Consider the following 21,438-nt stretch of genomic DNA (forward strand, 5'->3'; position numbering starts at 1 on the left):
CACCAAAACTCGTTTGCAGTCATGATTAAAAGAAACAACTGTAAAAATAGCTAGAATCCAACTGACTGCCGCAGCTTCCAGAACTGCCAGAGACTTGTGCGCCCCTGGCCTAGGGCACGCGAGAAAGTGCAAAACACTATGAACCACATTAGAGGTGGACCTATTCAGCATAAAGAGATACAGCACGGACTCGAAGATGAGGATCTAATGGCAAAGCAGCCTTTAACCTTGGATGTGTCTTTGAGTACAGGACCAGGATGAGTCTTACAGACCACTGTAGGAAGTTTCAAATGGATATAGAATCTCCCAAGAAGGAATAGGGTGCATGGATCATTAATAATACATTAGCCTCTAAAGTGCACTTTCTGACCCAGGTCAGACTCTAAAAGACCTGAAAGAAAAGCAACAACTATATGCACAGTCATGATCTCGGTCTTGTGAGAAGGAGAAGGTTGTAGGTCACTCTGGTATTTCTTGGTCTTACGTGTGTCCAAGCCCTGCATGTTTTTGCATAATGTAAGGCTAGGAATGGTCTTCATTCATGAATTGGGGTACAATTGAGTAATGGCTTTGAATACTGGGAGCAGACCATCAGTTCAATTCGACCCTCTATTAACTCTTCCTTTGCTGCCAGTGGTGGTTCAAGAAAGCACACCTAAGATTATTTTCATCTTTAAGGATTCAGCAGTGTAGCAGCCATTTCAATTCAACCCTGGGTCATGTTGGTATTGAGCATCTTTTTAAACTGAGACTCTAGTATCATGGATTAGTAACATCTTTTACAGCAAGTTGTAGTTCATGTACATAGCGAGCAACAACTTACGAGTGGAGGTGCTATTCATCTCCTCTGACCAATTCTGGGTTTGTATTTTATAGAGATTGTTCCTTGAGGGCCCAGGGAAAAAATGAAACAGAAGTGAAATATAAGTATGCAAAACTCATGTTCAGGACTTGTGTACAGCTAGCAAAGGACTGTTAGTTGAAGACCGCACAGCGTATAGTAGAAGAATTTTCAATGCTCAACTTCTTTTGTCTAGAAGGTTGGTTGACAGAGTATTTTTAGAGTCTTGTGTAGACATCAACTCAGCAGTAGACTATGTTGGAAAAGCAGAAGTGCAACCATGAGCTATGTGGGATCTCTGGGTCCATGGAACAGTGCGGGCTGCTCCCCCAACTGGAAGCAAGTTATTGCCCGTCTTCAGTCTTAAAGGAATAACAAAGCACAGACCAGCAGGGATCATCCAAACTTTGAAGCAGATACACTGGCTCAACAGTGATACCTGTTGGCAAGTCAGAGCACAGATCAGAAGTGGTGAAGGGGAAGGGTGAGTGAGACACATGAGAAATATTTAACTTCATTACCTTCGATGTCAGAAGAAGGAACTGATGGTGCACAAATACAGGACCCATTAATGGGGAAGACAGAAACGAAAGCAAGCTTATTGGTAAATAAAGACCAACATTATGAGATTTAAAAATAATATGACAAACACGGATGTATCTCTCACAAGAGCTTACAAACATGGAAAAAACCAAGAACTTCGTTGGAGAAAAGTACCCTCTTTTTGATGTGGTTAGCCTCATATTTGCCTAATATCAGTGTGCTTAGAGAGTTTTCACTGAGATGCTGCTAACCAGGATCCCAGTGATTGTGCTCTCTCCCTCCAAATTTGGTTAAGTTGGACCTTTGTGCATTCCACAATTGGCATACTGGTATCCCCTTATAAATCCCTAGTGTATGGTACTTAGGTACACAGGGCATTGGGATACCAGGGGTCCCCCATGAGCTGCAGCATGTATTATGCCACTCAGGGGAGTCTATGCAAATGTGCCTGCAGGCCTGCCATTACAGCCTGTGTGAAAAGGTGCATGTGCCCTTTCACCACAGGTCACTACACCAGGTCACTGTAAGTCACCCCTATGGTAGGCACTTCCAGCCCAAAGGATAGGGTGCAGGGTCCTGTGTGTGAGGGCACCCTAGCATGAGCAGAGGTGCCCCTACAAACTCCCGTTTCAATGTACTGGACTTCGTAAGTCTAAGGAAGCCATTTTACCCGTGTACTGGCCATAGTAGTGGTCCAGCTACATAATGGTAACTCTGAACCTAGACATGTTGCGTGTCAAACATGTTGGATTCATACTCCAATACTAATGCTACTATTGGTGGCATGATTCAGTTCACTCTGAGGGCTCCTTGGAGGACCCCCCAGTATTGTTCCAGGGTTTTACGGGCAGCCCAAGTTGCACCCATATCTCAGACAGGTTTTTGCCCTCCTGCTGCTTGACCAGCCCAGGCAGAGGAAGGCAGAACAAAGGATCCCCTGTGGGAGAGGGAGGCAACACCTCCTTTGGAAACAGGTGTTACAAGGCTGGGGAGTGGTAGCCTCTCCAAGCCACCGGTTTGGCTGAAGGGCAAATTTGGTGCCTTGCATAATCCAGTTTGCACCAGTCCAAGGACCTCCGGTCCCTGATCTGGCGCAAAACTACACAAATGAAAGGGGAGTGGCCACTCCCCTGTCCATCACCACCCCAGGGCGGTGCCCAGAGCTCCTCCAGGTGGCCAGTTGGTTCTGCCATCTTGAGAACAAGGTGTGCAGAGGCCACTGGGTGCATCTGAGTGGCCAGGTCAGGCAGGTGATGTCAGTGACCCCCCTCTGATAGGTTGTCACCGTGCAAAGTGACCAATCCCCCTATCTAGGGGCTCCCTTGTGGGTGGGTCCCCAGATTCAGCGTGCAAGACTCCACCAGAACTCCTCTGCATCGACCTCTTCTGATCCTTGCCACCGGAACCGCAACTGGACACTTCAGGAACTGACAAGACTGCAACTCCCAAGATGACCTCTCCTTGCAACATTGTTTCCCCGGCTCCTGCCAGGAATTGCAACATTTCCACGGCTGTTCATTCTCTGCGGTCAGCAAGACTTCAGCTGCACTAGAAAGCAAGAATGATTCTTCCTTGCAGTGAAGGAGTCAGTCCCCTGCATCTATAGGCACTACAGCAACAACGCCCGGCTGCATGGATCTGCCCTCCTCTGGACCTGCGTGGATCCTGCAACACAGGTGGTGGTCTGGAGTAGTAACCCTTGGTCCTCTCTGCCCTCTGTCCACTTTGGGAAGGGGGTGAGCCCTTGCCTTACCTTGCAGGAATGTACTCCTTAGCACAGCGACTCTTGCAGCAACCAAGGCTTGTTGACTCCTGCTCCAAGGGATCTTCAGGCCCCAAGTAGCCCCGGCCTCCAGCACTTCATCCTTGCAAGGACAGTCTCTCCTCTGCTGATCTAGCGACATGAGACTCCTCTCCAAGTGTTCTGACTGGGCCTCACTGCTGCCAGTGGGTTGCCTGTGGGGGCTGTGACTGCCTCTGCTGGCTCTCCCGACTGCTGAGGGTCAGCCCGGACTCCCCTTCAAGGGTTGAGTCCCTGGACCTTGCTGGTTCTCTTCAGCCTTGCAACTCTTCTTTCACCTCCTCTTACATTTGCCAAGGCTTGTTGGTGGTCCTCCTGACCACTGACCAACTGCAACCCGGCGACCAATGTGGGACATCATCTGCACGGCTCCAAGGACTTCGCTGCAGCTCCTGGGCTCCACAGCTGATCTTCTTCCTCCCCAGTCGACCCAGACCTTCATCCACAGAAGGGTGGGTAGTGGCTCCTGCCCAGTCTGGACACTCCATCGCGAACTGGACTCTGTACCCTTTTTCAGGTCCTATTCTTCCACAGTGTATGTTTGGGTTCCTCTGGTCTGGTCCTGTTCTTGCAAAGTTCCTTTTCCAAGTCCTCTTGTTAGTCCTTGGGAAGACCATGTACTTCCCTCTGCTCTCCTGGTCGCTGGGGGTCACTTAGGTACTCACCTCTTGGGGTCCAGTGTTCTCCCAGCTTCCCTCCAACTACTCCATATCCTTGGGTGGGGGACTTCAATTCACATTCTACTATTTTAGAATATTGGGTTGGCCCTACCCTAGGCCCTAACTATTTTCTATGTTCCCTATGGGAAGTCCTAATTATTACAGTGTGTGTGTACATATATATGCTCATCCACTGCTACCTCTTGAGAGCCCTGACTTCCTAGACACTGTCTTCATTCACTAACAGGGATTGCCTGGGCACAAAGTGCCAACACCATAGGTGTCCACCACACATTAGGCCAGCTTCCTACACTTGTCAGGTATTTACCGCTGTGCTATTCATTTTCCAGGTACAGGACCAGTACAAGGAGAGGTATGTCATAGACAGAGTTAAACAATGAGCAGCCACCCTGATGAGCGGCAGCCGTGCATGATTTACTCTAACACGCTCCCCATTTCCCAAGCTAACAGGATATATTTTTGAGCAATAAATGTAATATAGATGTTTGAAATAATTTATTATACAAGCAGAAGCCAAACGTTGGCTAGGGAGAAGGGCAATGGCTCATGACACTGGTCCTCAACTGCCTGCACCTGCTGCTGGAGCGAAGACATGACTTGGATCCCTGGGAGAAGAGTATGAGCCACGTGAAGCAGTTTTTACTAGCCTCCATCTTTGGCAGAGGGGGCAGGACCCTACAAGCACCATGATCAGAGCTAACTGAACAGTCACCTTCTCAGGTGACTCAGAGCCCCAGCAGAAGCCCATGCAGAAAGGGGATTCAGACAGCTTTTCAATATGTCTAATGTTTAAAACCATACTTGAACAAATAGGCATTGTGTACAGTCAGACAACGCACCCCGACATGGCTGAAAACTTGTTACATCTACTATGCAGGATACTATATTTTATGTGAGGAAGGAAAAGAAATCGGGATTATCTCTAGGGACTGCTCAAGAGTTGTGTGGCAAGTGGTTAATTGTATAGTGTGCATTCGTCACATCCCAGTATGAATAAAACAGCATTTCACATGAGAGTTCGGAGGTTTAACTGATACACTTTTAGGGCATTTATATGATGAATAGTGTGCTTTGAAGCACACAGGGTTCCTCAGAAGGGTTACATCGCATGGAATTTTACACAGGGACACTGGAGGTTCTTGAGATATGGAGTACCCACGTCAGTTACAATGGAAAAACATGAATGTGTTTTGTATCCTTCCGTTTCGTTTTTTTTTTTTTTTTTTTTTTAGAGAAATGTAGTTACATATGGTGTATTTTATTTTTTCATTTAGTTGCTCGGTTGAGCACTATGTTACTCAGTGGCACGGTGATTAATTTGAAAAAATAAATAAAAAATAATAAAACAGTAAATAAGTGCTGGTGCCTAAAGTCTTCTTAGGATGCCTTGGTCCATGCCCACTCCTGGTACTGTCTATGTCAGACACTATCACCAGCCTAGTTCTAGTAGTGGTGTTGTCCATCATCCTGAGTGGTAGACTGGTAAGATCTGAGTGCTGTTGGGGTCTTGCTCTGGTAACGGGGACACATAGTGTCTTTAAATACATGCTATTTAATTATCAGACAAGCAAATTATACAATTTGTGAATTAAGGAAGGAAAGAATTTCCCAGCACACATCATGATTTCTGGCTACTTGTGCATATATTGCAAGGTCTCTGTGTGTACTGAATGAATGGAGGTGCTTACAACCACACCCAGAAAACCATGCTTCCTGAATCCCGATGAAGCTATTAAAATTAAAGCGTTAGCATAGCTGCCAGTTGACCTCACTGCGTTGTGAAACAATTAGTAAGTGAGGAACGGTGCTCCTGGTGCAACATTAGGACAACAGTACTATGTGGAGCTGAAGAGGGGAAAAAAACAGAAAAACAGACGTTTCCAAGTGGGAGGGGAGTGCTCCACGAGTAAGAATTTTTGGATAGAATGCTGATGCCTCTTTTCTTCAGCCAAGTCATATTCTCAAGGGAGCAGTACTCAGTGCTGTTTGACTTGACTTAATTTTGCTTTTTCAATTGTCATAATTTTTTCAAACGTATTGAGTCTCTGGGTGTAGTGAGGTATTCGTGGTGGTGGTGGTGCTCTTATGGAACTTAATAGAGATCAAAATATTTTTAAGGGTCATGAAAGTTTGCAGTGTGGGTTACTTAATTAAAATCTACAAAAAGCATTTTGTGTGCAGGAAAGTGAAATGAATTGAATGGTTCTTACTTCCTGTACAGTTGGGTGGAATGTGCTAGCTAGTAGAAATATAGAAGGAGAGGCGATGAAGGACATTTGAGGTTACGAATAATGTTTAGGACTGGATAGCCTGGCAAGAGGTATGAATCCTATCTGGGAGGCCTGTTTGCAAAAGTAAATGTGCCTGTGCAGATTTACTACAAGTAAATGTAGTCTTACTCTTTTTGAGAAACGTTACTACTTTTGGCTACTCACCACTTATGGGCCTAAATTTATTTTAGTGTAGAACTGCCTGCTCCTACCCATGACATAGGGGGTGGAGTCAGTAAAAAAGTAAAAAATTATAGTAAAGCTACTACTAGTAGTAAATTCATGACCATATTTGGCATTATGCACACTTGGCAGAGACTACTACAATCTGGGATTAAATCACCCTATGGCAGTGGTTCTTAACCTGTGGATGGGGACTCCTAGGGGTCCGCAAAGTCTACCAAGGAGCTCCTTGACTGATTAAAAAATTAAATATTTACGGATTAGGGGGCGTGGCCGAGGCGTCAAGATGGCGGACGCACTTTTGTAGTGCTCCAGACCCCTCCATCATCCGCCTCTAACCGACACCATCCAGCTCCATCGGATGACCCCCTCGGACCCTGTTGCCTCTCCGGTGCGGCGCCGCCGCTCCCCCCCGTCAGGTCAGTGGGCTCTTCGGCCCAAATTTTGTAAGCCGTGGGACTGGAGATGGGCGGGCTCCAAAATGGCGGAAGACAGCTGAGGCCGCGCTCCGGGGTGAGACGTGCGGCTGTGACTGCTCGCCGCGGATCGACGGCGGAGCCTGGGACTTGGGCCGGAGATCCGTGTGGCCGGGGGCGGCCCCCGCAGCCCGCTGCGGACTGGGCCTGTGGCGCCGGGGGTGACGGATCTTCCCTCCCCCCCTCTTCTTCCCGCCGCCCTCCTGGTCTCCAGGGTGCGGGCCGGGCCTGGGATCGCAGACGGGCGGCCCGGGGCTGAGACGGGGTTCCTTGGCGCCCCCCCCCCTCCGGACAGACACTGCAGGTGAGCTGCGCGCCGTGCTCGGGGTGCCCTGTCGGGTGTGCGGCCCCCTCCGGGAGGGCCTGGAGAGGATCCTGCGAGCTTGGTGCTGGTCCCGGGACGGGCCGGGGCCCGCGGCGCTTCGTGGGACCGGAGTTCCCCCCCCCCCCCTTCCTCCGGGGGCATGGCTTTGGGGGAAGATCAGCCCTTTGTGAGATCGGCGCACACCCACCGGGTTCTAAGGTGGGGATCGGTGCGCGTGGCCTGCTGGCGGGCGGCCCTGCCCATTGCCTGGAACTACTCTGGGGCCAGGGACTTCTGACGTGGGATAGGCAGTCGGGGGTCGTGTCCCCCCCCCCCCCCACCGACCGGGGGCCGGGGCCGCCCACACCCCCCTCCTCCTCAGCACGCGGCTGGAACTTGAGACTGACCCCCGAGGAACATCTGGGAGCCGGAGACCCACCCTCCCTTGGGGGCAGCGGACGGGCCGGTGCCAAAAGCAAGGACAGCAGACAAACCTGGGGTCGAAGCCCCATGGAGTGCCAACCTTAGGTCCTGCCAATCCTCCACAACAGGGCCCCACGGGATCACACTACGTCTCCAGACACTGAAGCCCTGACCGGAAAATCGCACTAGACCTGCCATGGGCAAAGACAGACCGGCACGACAAACGGCGGCACAGACCCGCATGGACCAATTCACCACAGGTGCTGCTGGGCCCCGAACGGATGACCGAACCCCAGGCGGGGGTAACGAACAGCAGGCAGCATCTGGGGAATTGGCGACGATACTCCAGGCAATCCAAGCTTCCCAGGCAGCCGTCAAATCTAAAATTGGGGAGGTTAGAGTGGATGTGGCCCTAGTCAGACAAGACCTCCGCAACGCCACAGCCCGAATCACAGAGGCCGAGTCTAGGATGTCCACGGTAGAAGACGACGTATCCGCCCTCAAGGCCCAGGTTTCCGCGCTGACAGCTCGTACCTCAGAGTTGCACAGGAGAGCCGAAGACGCCGAGAACAGATCGAGACGCAACAACCTTCGCTTGGTAGGCCTTCCCGAAATCACAGCGGAAACATCTCTTGTCCAGTACCTGGAGGACTGGCTCCGCTCCTGGGTCCCCGCTGCCCGCCTCACACCATGGTTCGCTATCGAACGAGCCCACAGGGCCATACAGGCAAAACCCCCTCTGGGATCCTCACCCAGATCAGTGATACTACGCCTCTTTAACTTCAAAGACAGAGATGCGATACTACAAGAGGCACGTGCAAAAGGGGACCTCCTTTGCAATGGAGTAGGGGTCCTTCTTTTCCCAGACTACACGCGAGAAGTTCAACAACAACGCCGCTCATTCACTTAGGTGAAACAAAAACTTAAAGCCATGGATATCCAATATCGACTTCTGTTCCCAGCGCGACTCCGTGTAGTCTACAAAAACCAAACGTAATTCTTTGACCACCCGACTGCAGCTTGGACCTGGTTGACAGAAGAGATCCCCCTGGGCCTCTGCAAGGACAATGCCAGGCCCCTTCGGGGTCCGCAGCCAGATCGGCCAGGGGGGGCGGCGGCATGACCGGCGCCACCGCACACGGTCTCGGCGGCGCGGGGCGCCGACCGGATCCCCTTCAGAATCACCTTCCAGAACCCACCGGGCAAAGCCGCGCGGACCGCAGCTCTGGGAGCTCCGAAGACAGCCCCGTCACGCCGGGTGGGGGACAGGCCCGGTCCGGGCCCCTGGAAGACACGGACCTATCACGCAGCCCGGTGCTGGGACGCCGCTGGCGCCATGGACCGCTTGAGGAGAGGTCACCAGTGGACTAACAGGGTATATATGTCAAGACAATCTTATCGATATTCACCGTAATTTTAGACTTAATCCGGAGAATGGAGGGGTCCACCATTACTACAGTTACCGCTACTTTATCAGTTTATAGTACACCTCACCAGTTCTAGAAGGGAGGTAATTATATGGGCGACAGATGCTTCTGGGGGGAAGTATGGGGTGGGATGGGAGTTGGGGGGCAAGGGAGTTCAGGCCAAGTTCCAAAGGCCAATGGTACTGCGTTTAGGTCACCAAAATGTTTAATTTTCAGGTCTAGCAGACAGAGCAGGAAATATAGGGATTCCACAGATCTTGGGAAAACACACACCCCACAGAGTCAAAGACTAGATGAGGGCTCCCCAATATTTCCAGGCCCATTGGGGAGAGGCCCGGGCAGCTATGACAAACACCTTTTATATACTCACCCCCCATGAACCAAACACAGATCATCTCATGGAACGTCAACGGTCTGCTAGATAAGATAAAATGAACTGTTGTGTTCACTTACATACACAGGCACAGGCCAGACGTACTCCTGTTACAAGAAACTCACCTTCTGGGAAGCAAATGTCCCTTCCTGGCTCGTAGGGTCTTTGATAGAGTCTACCGCGCTGGGTTCACGCGTGGCTCAAGGGGAGTGCCTATACTACTTCATCGGTCTTTCCCCATGACGAATATTCAGGTTGGAAGAGATCAACACGAGCGATACATAGCCATTACAGGCAAAATTGAAGGGAATACGATTAATATGGTCAGCACCTATGTCCCCCCCACATTAGTTCGGAAAACTTTAGACGACCTCTCCCAGCTACTCTTAAATCTGCCACCAGGGTTCACAATGATAGGAGGAGACTTTAACTCCACCCCAGACCCAACAATAGACGTGACAGGCTCAATCTCCGCACATAGACATGCAATGGCAACGGGACTCAGGGGTTGGTTCTCGGCGACAGGGCTCTGTGACGCTTGGCTAGTATGGCACCCAAGACGGCATCAATTTACCCACACATCAGCTGCTCAGGATAGACCTGGTCCTTCTTCCAAGCACAGACTTCACAGCCCTCTCCCACATTGAAATATTGACAAGGGGAATCTCCGACCATGCTCCACTCCAATTCACGATAGATCACACACAATCTCAGGTCCGACTGAACGCATGGTATCTCCAGGACCAAGGTTATGTGGAACAGATGCGCGAGGAAATACAGGACTAATTTGAGCTGAACGAAGGGTCAGTGCCATCCACGGGTACTTTATGGGCCGCGAGCAAGGCAGTACTGAGGGGTAGGGCCAAAAACCTGGTACGGATCCAGGAACGCACTCGAGACCAACACATCGAAAAGTTAGAACTACGGGCCAAGGTCCTTGAAAATGAAATTGAAGTAAGCCCGAACGACAAAACGATGCAACAACTATTCTTAATCCGAGAGAAAATAAGAGACCAATCCCTAGAGGCAGCCAAGTACTTATGGAGAGCTAGCACTGCAAAAATCTATGGTTGGGGGGACAAGACGGGTAAAATGCTACATTGGCTGGTGTCTCACCACCAGGCCTCCAGGATAGTCCCTGAGATTCGGAATGGGGAGGGTAACATTGTCGTAAACCATGCAGAAATCGCAAATGCCTTCGCTACATACTACCGATCTCTTTATCAGGCGTCGGGACGGGTCAATCTGAGTGTAGCCAGACAGTTACTGGATGAAACCCCCCTCCCACGGTTGTCGGTTCCAGAGGCAAAGGCCCTGGACGAGCCTGTTGACACAGAAGAAATCCAGGCGGCCATCTCGGCTTTGGGCACTGGGAAAACCCCAGGACCCGACCGACTCCCCTCAGAATACTACAAGGTCTTTAGAGAAGAATTAATACCACACCTGTTGAACCTCTTTACAGACGTAGATAGCAGTGGTGTCTTCCCCAGAGAACTAGATACAGCTACCATTGTGGTGCTCCCCAAGACCCAACCCCCCTCAACACACTGTGCCGATTACAGGCCGATCTCACTGATTAACACTGAGATTAAAGTCTTTGCAGCCATCCTTGCCGCCCGTCTCAAAAAGGTTATGCCTCAACTAATAAACCCAGATCAATGTGGCTTCATGGCCACTCGCAGCACTCAGCATTGTATCCGTCGGTTGGTTACACATAGCATTAGCTGAACGTGGCCGCTTGACCCGAGACCTTGCCCTTTTACTCATTGATTTCGAAAAGGCCTTTGACTTGGTCGACTGGGGATTTCTTCGTCTGGTACTCCGACGCGCGGGCCTCGGCCCCAGATTCTGACGCTTGGTTCAGGCATTATACATCAATCCCACTGCTCGGGTGCAAGTTAACGGTTCCCTGTCATCGAACCTGGAGATTCACCGGGGCACACGACAAGGTTGTCCTCTGTCCCCCCTTCTATTCACCCTAGCCATTGAACCTCTGGCCCAGATGATCAGATCCGACCCAATATATCGCGGCTGGCAATGGAACCACTCCCAGGAAGATAGAATAGCGCTTTATGCAGACGACGTCCTGCTGTACATGGAAGAGCCCAGTGTGACAGGCCCGAGGTGCCTCAAACTGCTAGATCGCTATGAAGTGGCATCGGGTCTGAAAATGAATCCAGTTAAATCCATACTAATTCCGCTTGCACACTCACAAGACTGCTTCGATTGGCAGGAACAGATACCACCTCGCAGACTAAGCTTTAAATATCTGGGTATCTGGGTGTCACTGCTGCCGGAACTGACCTGGGCCAAGAACTTGACTCCCTTATTGTCACGCATAAAAGCTGACCTTCAGAAATGGCAGACTCTACCGCTAAACATAATGGGCCGAGTGGCTCTGTACAAGATGATGATTCTACCGAGGCTCCTCTACACCTTTCAAAATTTCCCTTTACTCATCCCCCGCTCGTGGTTCAGAGCCCTTGAAAGAGCCACGGGGTTGTTCCTCTGGAAGGGCGCCAGACACTGTAGCGACCCTTCACTGCCGGAGAGGGGTATATGAGGGAGGCCTGGGTGCCTCAGACCCCTACCTTTATTATCTAGCTTCCAAACTAATAGTGATACACGACTGGTTTAACGGGGGATGGGGAGACCCAGCTTACCGGGTGGAATTGGAACTCCTGGGGTTCCCTCGCCTTCTAGACATAATGTATGGGAGTCCCCTACCCCGAGGAATGGGAGAGGTTACCAAAGTGATTTTTCAGGCATGGCGTGCTGCCCTGAGGTACACCCACTGGAACACCACTGTTTCCCACCAAACACCACTATGGCAAGGGAAATGGCTAAGCGCAACTGCAGCTCTGGAGGGATTTGGGGAATGGGATCTGGTGGGCATCTCCCTGGTGGGAGACGTGTGGTCAGGGGACTCTATGAAATCTTTCCAAGACTTAAGGAGGGACTCCCAGCTAGCCCAAACACAATTCTTCCGGTATCTCCAACTCAGACATGCTTTAAGAACCCACATATTGACAATAGGCTCTCTGCCAGAGTTTAACCCGCTAGAAGCCAAATTACTCATAGGAAATTTAGGAGGGAAAGGTGTTTCCCAAATTTATAAAACGCTGATCAACAATGCTCCTGGGGATCTGAACCTCACTAGATCTAGATGGGAGGTATGGCTGGGCGCTCTAGATGACACAGAATGGAAAGAAGCCCTGATGACACCCAGGTCTTTAGCGGGGTCTTTAGCTTCGCACAGTGCAATTCTACTATTTGCATAGTGCATACTTATCTCCTGCTAGGCTACACTGCGCAGGTCTTCGACCCTCGGCCCAATGCCCACGATGCTCGATCGAACCTGCAGATTTTTTCCACATGGTTTGGTCCTGTCGAGTTATTCTGCCCTACTGGGACTCGGTGCTCCGAGTGCTGGGGAAAGTCTTGGGTTGTGAAATACAAAGATCTGCCAAACTGGTCCTACTGGGAGTGATGGAGGACATCAGTGGCCCAACCCCACAGGTCTAGACTTTTATCCCCCACATTATGTCTGTTTTGGAATTTACTAATGTCCTTGATATCTACTGCAATGTCATTTGGAATTGTGATTGCTCTCTGCTTGATACATCATTGTTCTTTGTCCTTAATCTTATTTTCATTTCCTTGTTGCTACTTTTTCCCCAAAACAATAAAATATGTTTATCAAAAAGAAAATATTTACTGATTAATAAAATGTATATGAATAAAGAAGCAACATGTAAAATAGAAAATTAAGATATTTTGTGAATGTGAAGGAATTTGAAATTGTAGGCTAAGAATTGGAAAAACTAACATTCCAATTAAAATTAAAATTTAGATTTTATTTGGGAATTAAGCATAACATTTAATCAATTGTGTACTTGTTTAATGAAAATTTTTTGTGTATTGTTTTATGGTTTAAATCATCTAAAATGCTTAGGCTGGGGACCCCAGCTTCCAGTAATGACTCATTGGAGGTCCCCATTTTCCAGAAATGATTAATTGAGGGTCCACAGAAATCGAAAGGTTAAGAACTATTGCCCTACTGTAAAATATAGACAACATTATAAAAGTTGATTAAACTTTTCTTAACATATACAGAAAATATTTTTACATCCAATATTAATGTTAAATATTTATTTTAAATGACGAATTTAAACATGTTACTGCATTCATAACTTCAAAATAAAAATGTCAATATTTTGAATGTATTAAATTAAATAGTTTTTTTCTGACAAAGTTTAAGAAATTTCCATCTAAAGTAAAAATAAAATATATGTATTAAAACTGAGGTATACAATTTAGCAATCTAATTCTTAAAACAATACTTATTCATTTTTAAAATAAAAAAGTTAATAAAATATTTCAAAATAAAATAAATTATGTTTCATTTATAGACACTAACATTAATTAAAATGTATTTCTATTTTTAAATAGTTTAAATAATTTATTTTAACAATTACTTCTGTGGGGTTTTATCTTAAGCACCAACTTCCATTATTTGCTATGGGAGGCTACACACTCAAACTGCATCTGCCACCAGGACAGGAGTAGGTAGGGTTAGGCCCAGGTTTGTGAAATCGGATGTGATAGGAGAATCATGCTGCAAGAGATGGCTCCTCACTGGAGGAGGGACAGCTGGCATGCGTTCTCACCACAGATTGGAAGGAGCCCATTCTGTTGTCCCAGTTGGAGTATGAAGCCACTGTGGCATTTTCGACTTTGCTACCAAAGCAATAGTGGCTTCAGGCTCCATCTGTGACAAACACCACATACATTAGGAAGACTGTATAATCTGAAATGTTTCAATATATGTACAACTATTGCAATATTTCAAAAACACAGATTATGCGTGTGCTTGTGACTTCAACTCGCCTTATCAGCCTCTACCTTGCAAAGTCAAAAGCAGAATATTCAGCATCTCCGACTCATGGGGTAGAGAGTAGTAGTTCCCTAAAATGTGTCCTTGTGATGTTGACTGGCAACCACACGCCTAAATTAAGCACTGGTATTAACAGCCACTTTAGAACAGTGAATCCCAACCTTTTTATCGCCGCGGACCGGTAAATGTTTGATAATTTTTCCGTGGCCCGCTTGTTTTGATTTAATAATTTTAATTTAATTGTATTTAAACATGCCTTCAAGATTTGAAGACCTCAGGCGGCCCGGTGCCGATTGATCCGCGGACCGGCACCGGTCCGCGGCCCGGGGGTTGGGGAACACTGCTTTAGAACACTTGCTTTCCAACTGAACGCTGCAACAGAAGAAGGACCCATTGCCAAGTTGCACTGGTCATTGATCACGATGGTGATGTGTGTTTTATATTTGCTGCAAGAACTGGAAACAGTTGAATATGATGTTGGAAATAAGCACCAGAAGTAAACATACTTTTCACAGGGAGGAATAAGTGTCAGGCAAGTAAACTCTGTTACTTCTCTGTAAATCTCACCTCGGGGCTTAAAGTTGAAAAGTGTGAATCACCTCATGCCTTAGGTTAGCTTGGATGAGTAATGGGGATTGTGTGTGGGAGGGGGCCGCCTAAGGACACGTGTTAAAAGGACTGCAATGCTATCCATTTTGAAGCACTCTTTGGTCACTAACCTTAGAAAAATGAATAAGAATTTAATATTACGTTGGATGGGCATAAATGTTCTTTACCAAGAAACATTATGATAGAGCACACCTTTATGAGGATATTTTTACGGGGAGAAGAGAAGGCGGCGATAGAGTCGTCTTCAAATGCTTGCAATTAGTACATATTGGGTTCGGATCCACTAAGTGAACCTCATAAATCACTTCTAGTACCACACTGTCCTTGTCAGTAATTTTACAAAGCATCGCACTGTAAAGTCAGTGCCAGGTCACATGTGAGACCCACAATAAATGCCAGATGACCTCTAACATCTACAGTGCGAGCGGACCAGCAGCGTCCATCCTTTTGAGAGGGTATGAAATTGCAAAATATTTTTTAGCGAAACATCTTGAAAATGACATGAAATTATGCAAAATTCCACACAATCACTTGGCAACATCTCTCATGAACAATGGGCACAATGGCATAAACCAGGGTTAAAAGTCAAGCGAAATACTGACAAGGGGGCTACTTTAAGGAGAAAATGTAACCAATAGTCTAACCAATGTCCCACATAAAAAAAAACAGGGAGAAATGTAACTAAATGTGCCTAAAGTGAATTTTGCAAAGATTTGTGCAGGTCTGTCTTACCCCGCACAGTAAGTCTCCCCATTTACCTTGCCACTTTCACTTCCTATAGTTACATGCTCTATTGCCTTTATACTTTGAAACCGTTTCCCCTCTGGCTGCTATGTCTCTTTATCCAAGTTCTCTTTATTTCCCAATCATGGCACTGCAGGTAGCGCCTCCCTCTTCTACTTCTTCTCTTTCCCTCCTCTCTTCCTTTCCATATCAGTGTCTCCTTTTTCAGCTTGTCACCCTCTCTGCCTGCCAGTGGTCATTTAAAGTTTGTGTTTGCAGATTTTTCCTCACTGTTGCCTTGTTCTCCCTTTCTTCTGTCACTCTCTTCTTTCACAGCCTTTCTGCTTGTGTCTCCGTCTTCATCTTTCTTTCCTCGCAATGGTGCATGCTAGCCAACGATTCTTTTGCGTATTGCTAATAAGAGAACTTTCAGGCATGAACTTCTGGGAGGGTGCGATTATCTTTTAAACTCATAAAAAAAATTCAAACCAAAAGCTATATAAAAAAGCAGCATGCAGGTAAATACTACGGCTCCTTAATCACAATTAGGGATTGATATTTAAAGCAAACTAAAAACTATTTTGAAAAATGTCAACACTTCAAACTAAGCAGTTCCTAAATGCATACCTAGGAGTGTGCAGGCGCAGCAACATTGAGGTGTTTTTGTAAATAGTGGGTTTATGGCGCCTACATGCCTTTTACTCTGTGAACACGTTTTATTTCTTTACCCTTTTAAACACACACTAGAGAACACAGCAAATGTGAGCACTACAACCTCAACTCATCATCGGTGTCTTCCAATATTGCTTAATGTTCTTTGAATATAGAATCACAATCGGACATAATTAGTTTCCATCATCCCCAAGCTGCTTCAGCAAAGCAGCTTCTAGAGGGGACACGTGGACATTTTATAATTAAACTGTGACTGATACCAATTTCCTTAAAGGAAACACTGCAGGTCATGATTTGGAAAAACCCTAAGACCTTGAAGAAGTTAGTGGGTGCAAATGACAGTGGTAGTGAATGGAGAAGTATGGCATCTACTAAGGGCCTAACACCCTTTTACATAAAAACAATGGCTGCAAGCCCAATTCACACCTTTCTGGGAAAAGGGTAGGCCATTACATTGTAAAAAATGTACCTCATCTCATCGATGTAGTGTTATTAAATCACAGCGTAAAAAAAACAAAGTGTATTATCAGAAGATTCTATAAATGCACTGGAAAAATACTGTCCCCAATATTGTTTATGGACCAAAAAAAGTGTACACACTGATTGACAATGATTTTTTTAAAGTTTTAAAAATTCTGTACAAAACCCCACCATAATTCACAACTAAAAGAAAATGAAAACAGGAAAGCCTACTTTATTGGGACTAGGATAATGGAGTACATATAACTACGAAACACAGGAAGCACCCTCCAGCAGAGTGGTGGAACACAGCTACATGACCAGTAAAGAACCAGGAATACCTACTCATAGACAACCTTTCGGGAGTGCCACTCCCTGCGCATCATCTGGTTAAGAACACCTGCAGTAAATGGTACTTACTGGGGCAATTCCTGTGTTTGGGCATGTTAGGACCTTGAAGGGTCTTGGGCTAGAATCCCTTAAATCCTTCTCTGACCCACCCCAATGCTCAAAGAACAGCCACATCCATGACTTGCGGATAATGCCCTTCATCTGCCCTTTACCGCAGTGAAAGGGCTAGTAACATACTGAATTCATCTAATTCACATGCAATATTAGGACTCAACTGACAAGAAGCAATGGTTATGGTTTGAAAAGTAACACTGTTATCTTTTCTACACTATACCCAGTGCACCTTTGCTTATTCCAAAAATCTCAGACATATTGTTGAAGATAAAAGTTACATAATGCACATCTTTCCAAGTTTCCATAATCCCTCTCAATTGAGCAGAAACATTATGTAATGTCCCAGTTTGATCTATCAGCAATTGTTCACTACCTCACTGTTACAACCATTCTTTCATTAAGCTAGTCAGAAACTATTAGCCAGGCAACAATAGGCTTATCGGGCACAAAATACAGAATGCAAACGCCCAAATTCAAAACGGCTAACCTTGCATGATTATAGTGACATAGTCAAAAGCATAAATTTAAACTATGAAGTCTGCAGAAAGGTTTTCTGCCCAAATAAGCTTATAGCGAAAATTACACGTAGTTCATAAACTGAGGTAAAACAAAAATGATGTGCAAAACATGTAACCCCAAAAATCAATAAATATGCGCAATGTCACTTGTTAAGATGACTACTAATACATTTGGAGTCTTCCAAGTCTATTTATTGTGTGATTGCACTTATTTCTCTATGATCTTCTTTTAATAGCCTCTTTGCTTTGATTTACCTGCTGCCTTTAAGGTAAGGCACCAAGAGCTCACCAGACTGCATCATCTGTGCGGTCAATGGGGTAAGCTTTATACCAGCCTCCTCCTGTCTGTAGTCTAGCACATCTGTCTGGGCTTGGCATTCTGGGCACCCAGACAAATCTGTTGCTGGCACTGCTCACACTAGAACCCTTTAAACACCTCCATTTTCATGGGAGTGTATCTCTTCTTTGTGACGGCTCTTACAGACTGGAACTCCCTCACACTCTCCCCTTACTACCAATACCCGGATATAAGATGAGATCCTACAACAAAGAGCTCTGATGAAGTGCTCAAAACAGACATTCACTTACAATATAAATCTAAATGGAAGCTCATTATGTGATCTATCAAAACTAGAACCTAGGTAATTAAACTCCATTTGAAATACACTGAGTTGAGATCAATGTTAGGGTCTACAGGTTGTGAGCGCCAACGTACTCCATGAGAGACAGCTTCATAGGAGCAGCATGTGGACGCTATCTGGTTTTGATCTATTAGAAGAAATGCCCCTTTGGCCAGATGGTCTCCCACTACTCTGACTGGAACGAAGCAGACTAGTTCAAGGTGGCAACACAAAGCAACAGTAAGAAACAGTTAGTGGGTGACCATGTATGGCCAACCAACCCGGTGGGTAGGTGACACCACATGGACAGTGCCACTAGCTTTACCTGCTAAGGGTGCTTTCTAGTTATAACCTCGAAGCAGGTTTGTCAGCTCTTCTAGCGGGTCCTGTAAGGCTATTTCTTAATGAAACACCTGAGGTAGGGGATTGGGAGGTTACATTATCTTCTTCACACAGTGCGCTGCCACAATACATCTAATAAATCTCTGGAGCAAGGAAAGAGTTCAGCTCGAGACCAGGAGAGCGATAGCTGGACAACTTACGTCAAGACCCTAAGCAGTTAGGGGTAGATCTAACTATACACAGTGATGTACCTGATAAGAGGCCAAGAGTGCACCGAAGAGAGTGAGTTCCCAGGTGATTTTTTTACGTGTGTTATTCAGTTCTTTCTTGAGGACTGGGTAAGCCACATGGCAATGACCAGCATGCCATGAATTTCGGTTCCTGTGTGACAGTTAATCAGCACATATAATTATGAACCAATCAAGGATTGGGACCCTTACTGGATTAGAGAGGTAGTGGATGACTTGCTGCAATTGCCAATTCACCATTGGTTATTAGTTATGCATCCTAAGCCAAAAAAGATACAAGATTAGATTCCAATTTGTTAGCTCAGTGTCTAACATTGGCCAAAAGTAGAACTGCTGTGCACTGGCTGCAGTAGTTACGTCTATTGTTTCAGATGTGGTATAGCAATGTGAAGGAATGTGCAGATGTAAGGAAAAATACACATAGCAACGGTCTTGAGAGATGACAAATTGGCTGAGGATTTGCGAGACCAGAGCCAATGGATTGCGGATCTGCCAAATATTACTTTAAATAATGTAAAATAGTTCCTTTTTTTATGCCGCTTGCTGCAATCCCCTCCCTTTTCCAACTGAGTTAAAACAAATACTTATTGAAGCTATTATTGATACAGTCACAGAGATTGCTATTCAGCGCTCCTGAAACGGTACACAATTGATGCAGCGTGTTGTATTAACTGCACTTTTAATTTAATTTTGTTTCTTATTTTTGTGACAATCAAAAGGCATTAAAAATTCTGCCAACATTCTGAAATTTCCTGGATCTTCATATCCTTTGCTAGCTCTTTAATTCTTCAAATGTTTGAAAAACAGACTCTTCAAAAGAAATAGTTTTACAGTGCATAACGTAAACAGTTTGATCTATGTACATAAAATGGGGGCCGTTTCTTCTCTTTGTTGCTCTTCCTCAGCTTTGAAAAGGTTTCCTGGGTACCCACTCTGTTCCAGCCACACCCACAGAAAGCACAGAGTCAAACTTAAAAATGGTAACAGACCGACCAACATGACCTTGAATCACAACGTTATGGGAGGCTCTTCAGCAGCACTTGTATTATGCCTATGGTCACCTGACCTACTATGTATAAGTTTAGACCTACTTGCCACACGTGCTCCTGCTTTACTGAACATGAGGGCAGAATGGGGTCGACGAAGTAACAACAGTGCAATACCAGAGCTCTGCATTCATGGGTGAGCAATTGCTGATTGTGCACTTCATTTGTGAAAGGCAGATAGTTCAAGGTAAGCATAAATAAGATGAGAGTAACATTTCTTTACCTGTTCTTTTTGAGTGGAGGATGTTGTCAGGGATTTATTGTGAACTGATTGGCTGAGCAGTCTTCCTTTAGTTCCGTCACTAGTCAGCTGTGAGAAATGATAGATGTTGGCGATTATAGGATTTAAGAGAACCATTGATATACATTAAAATCCAACAACATATTCCTCAAGGCTAAGCACAGGTATCAGGTGCCAGGATGAGACATTTGTGGCGAGCACTTTCATTTATTTGTATTTTAAAACTATATTGACCTAATGGATGTGATATGGCATAATTATGTTGAATTAGTAGAGAAAGTTAAGCAACTCAGTAATGTCAATTGTTTCTTTTTTTAACACAACAAACTTAAATTATTCGGTGTGCCAGAAATTAAACACATATCTCAATGCATGTTAACCATGGAACAAAAACACATTATCAATAGCAAGTATTCCATTAGTTGATACTAATCACAGAGATTTAGAAATAACTGATAATCGATTACGCCCAATCTACCAACCAATGTCAATAATTATTTGGGATACAAACCTAAAAACGTTTACATTCCCAGCCATTCAAAACCTCTCTTGGTGAAGTGACAAAGTAATAGTGAAATCACCCTGGCCCTCCCGCCGCCCCCAGAAACAAATCATTGATTTAACATTTAAAGTAGTCAGTCTCTTAATCTTGGTATTGCTCCTCGAAGAACAAGAAAATAAATGAGTTTGATAACTGGCATTTTTGAAGTACAACACAAACAGTCTTGACAAAGAAAACAGGTAGCCAGATGCCAAATGGCAAATATATCACTGGCATGAAGAAGCCTACAAACTCTATTTACAAGCCAAAACATGAACTTCTCCTCTCTATTAGGTAGTGGGACATAATATCTTTGTTTTAAATATCAATTTATTGTACATTGATAGTACGAATTTTTAGTAAACGCTGAAGGATAATAAAACATACCACTTTCTAAGTGAGATGGAAAAACAATAGTTAAAAATAATAACTTAACTAGAATAGTAAGGGGAATATTGCTTTCTTTAAGTGAGTACTTTGTATTCAAAGTACTCACTTAAAGAACGCAACTGGGACACTCAAGATGTGGACATGCATGGAGGCTTCCAGTGCATGCAATGACAGGGGTAAGAGGGATGAGTTTTTAATATTCACTCGCAATACTTGTATTCCCATCTAGTAATAACAGAGGGAGATAAATGATGCCTTGAATATCAAACTAACTCATGTCCAGGGTAGAAATCTCCTGTGGACACCTAGCAGGTTAAAGGAGACCACTCCTTTTGTGGTGTAGAGA

The 21,438-nt window shown here is 45.7% G+C and overlaps 1 protein-coding gene across 2 annotated transcripts in view; it reads right to left on the reverse strand.

The window, feature by feature from the left end:
* TMEM63C (transmembrane protein 63C) overlaps nucleotides 1-21,438 on the reverse strand; it is a 529,797-nt gene that overhangs the window by 452,954 nt on the left and 55,405 nt on the right. For both annotated transcript variants that reach the window (XM_069208424.1, XM_069208421.1), the window contains exon 2: nucleotides 20,144-20,230. The gene's annotated coding sequence lies outside the window, so the exon portion shown is untranslated. The remainder of the gene's footprint in view (nucleotides 1-20,143; nucleotides 20,231-21,438) is intronic.

The sequence above is a fragment of the Pleurodeles waltl genome, chromosome 9 (genome assembly GCF_031143425.1).
Source record: "Pleurodeles waltl isolate 20211129_DDA chromosome 9, aPleWal1.hap1.20221129, whole genome shotgun sequence".
Classification (NCBI taxonomy): domain Eukaryota; kingdom Metazoa; phylum Chordata; class Amphibia; order Caudata; family Salamandridae; genus Pleurodeles; species Pleurodeles waltl.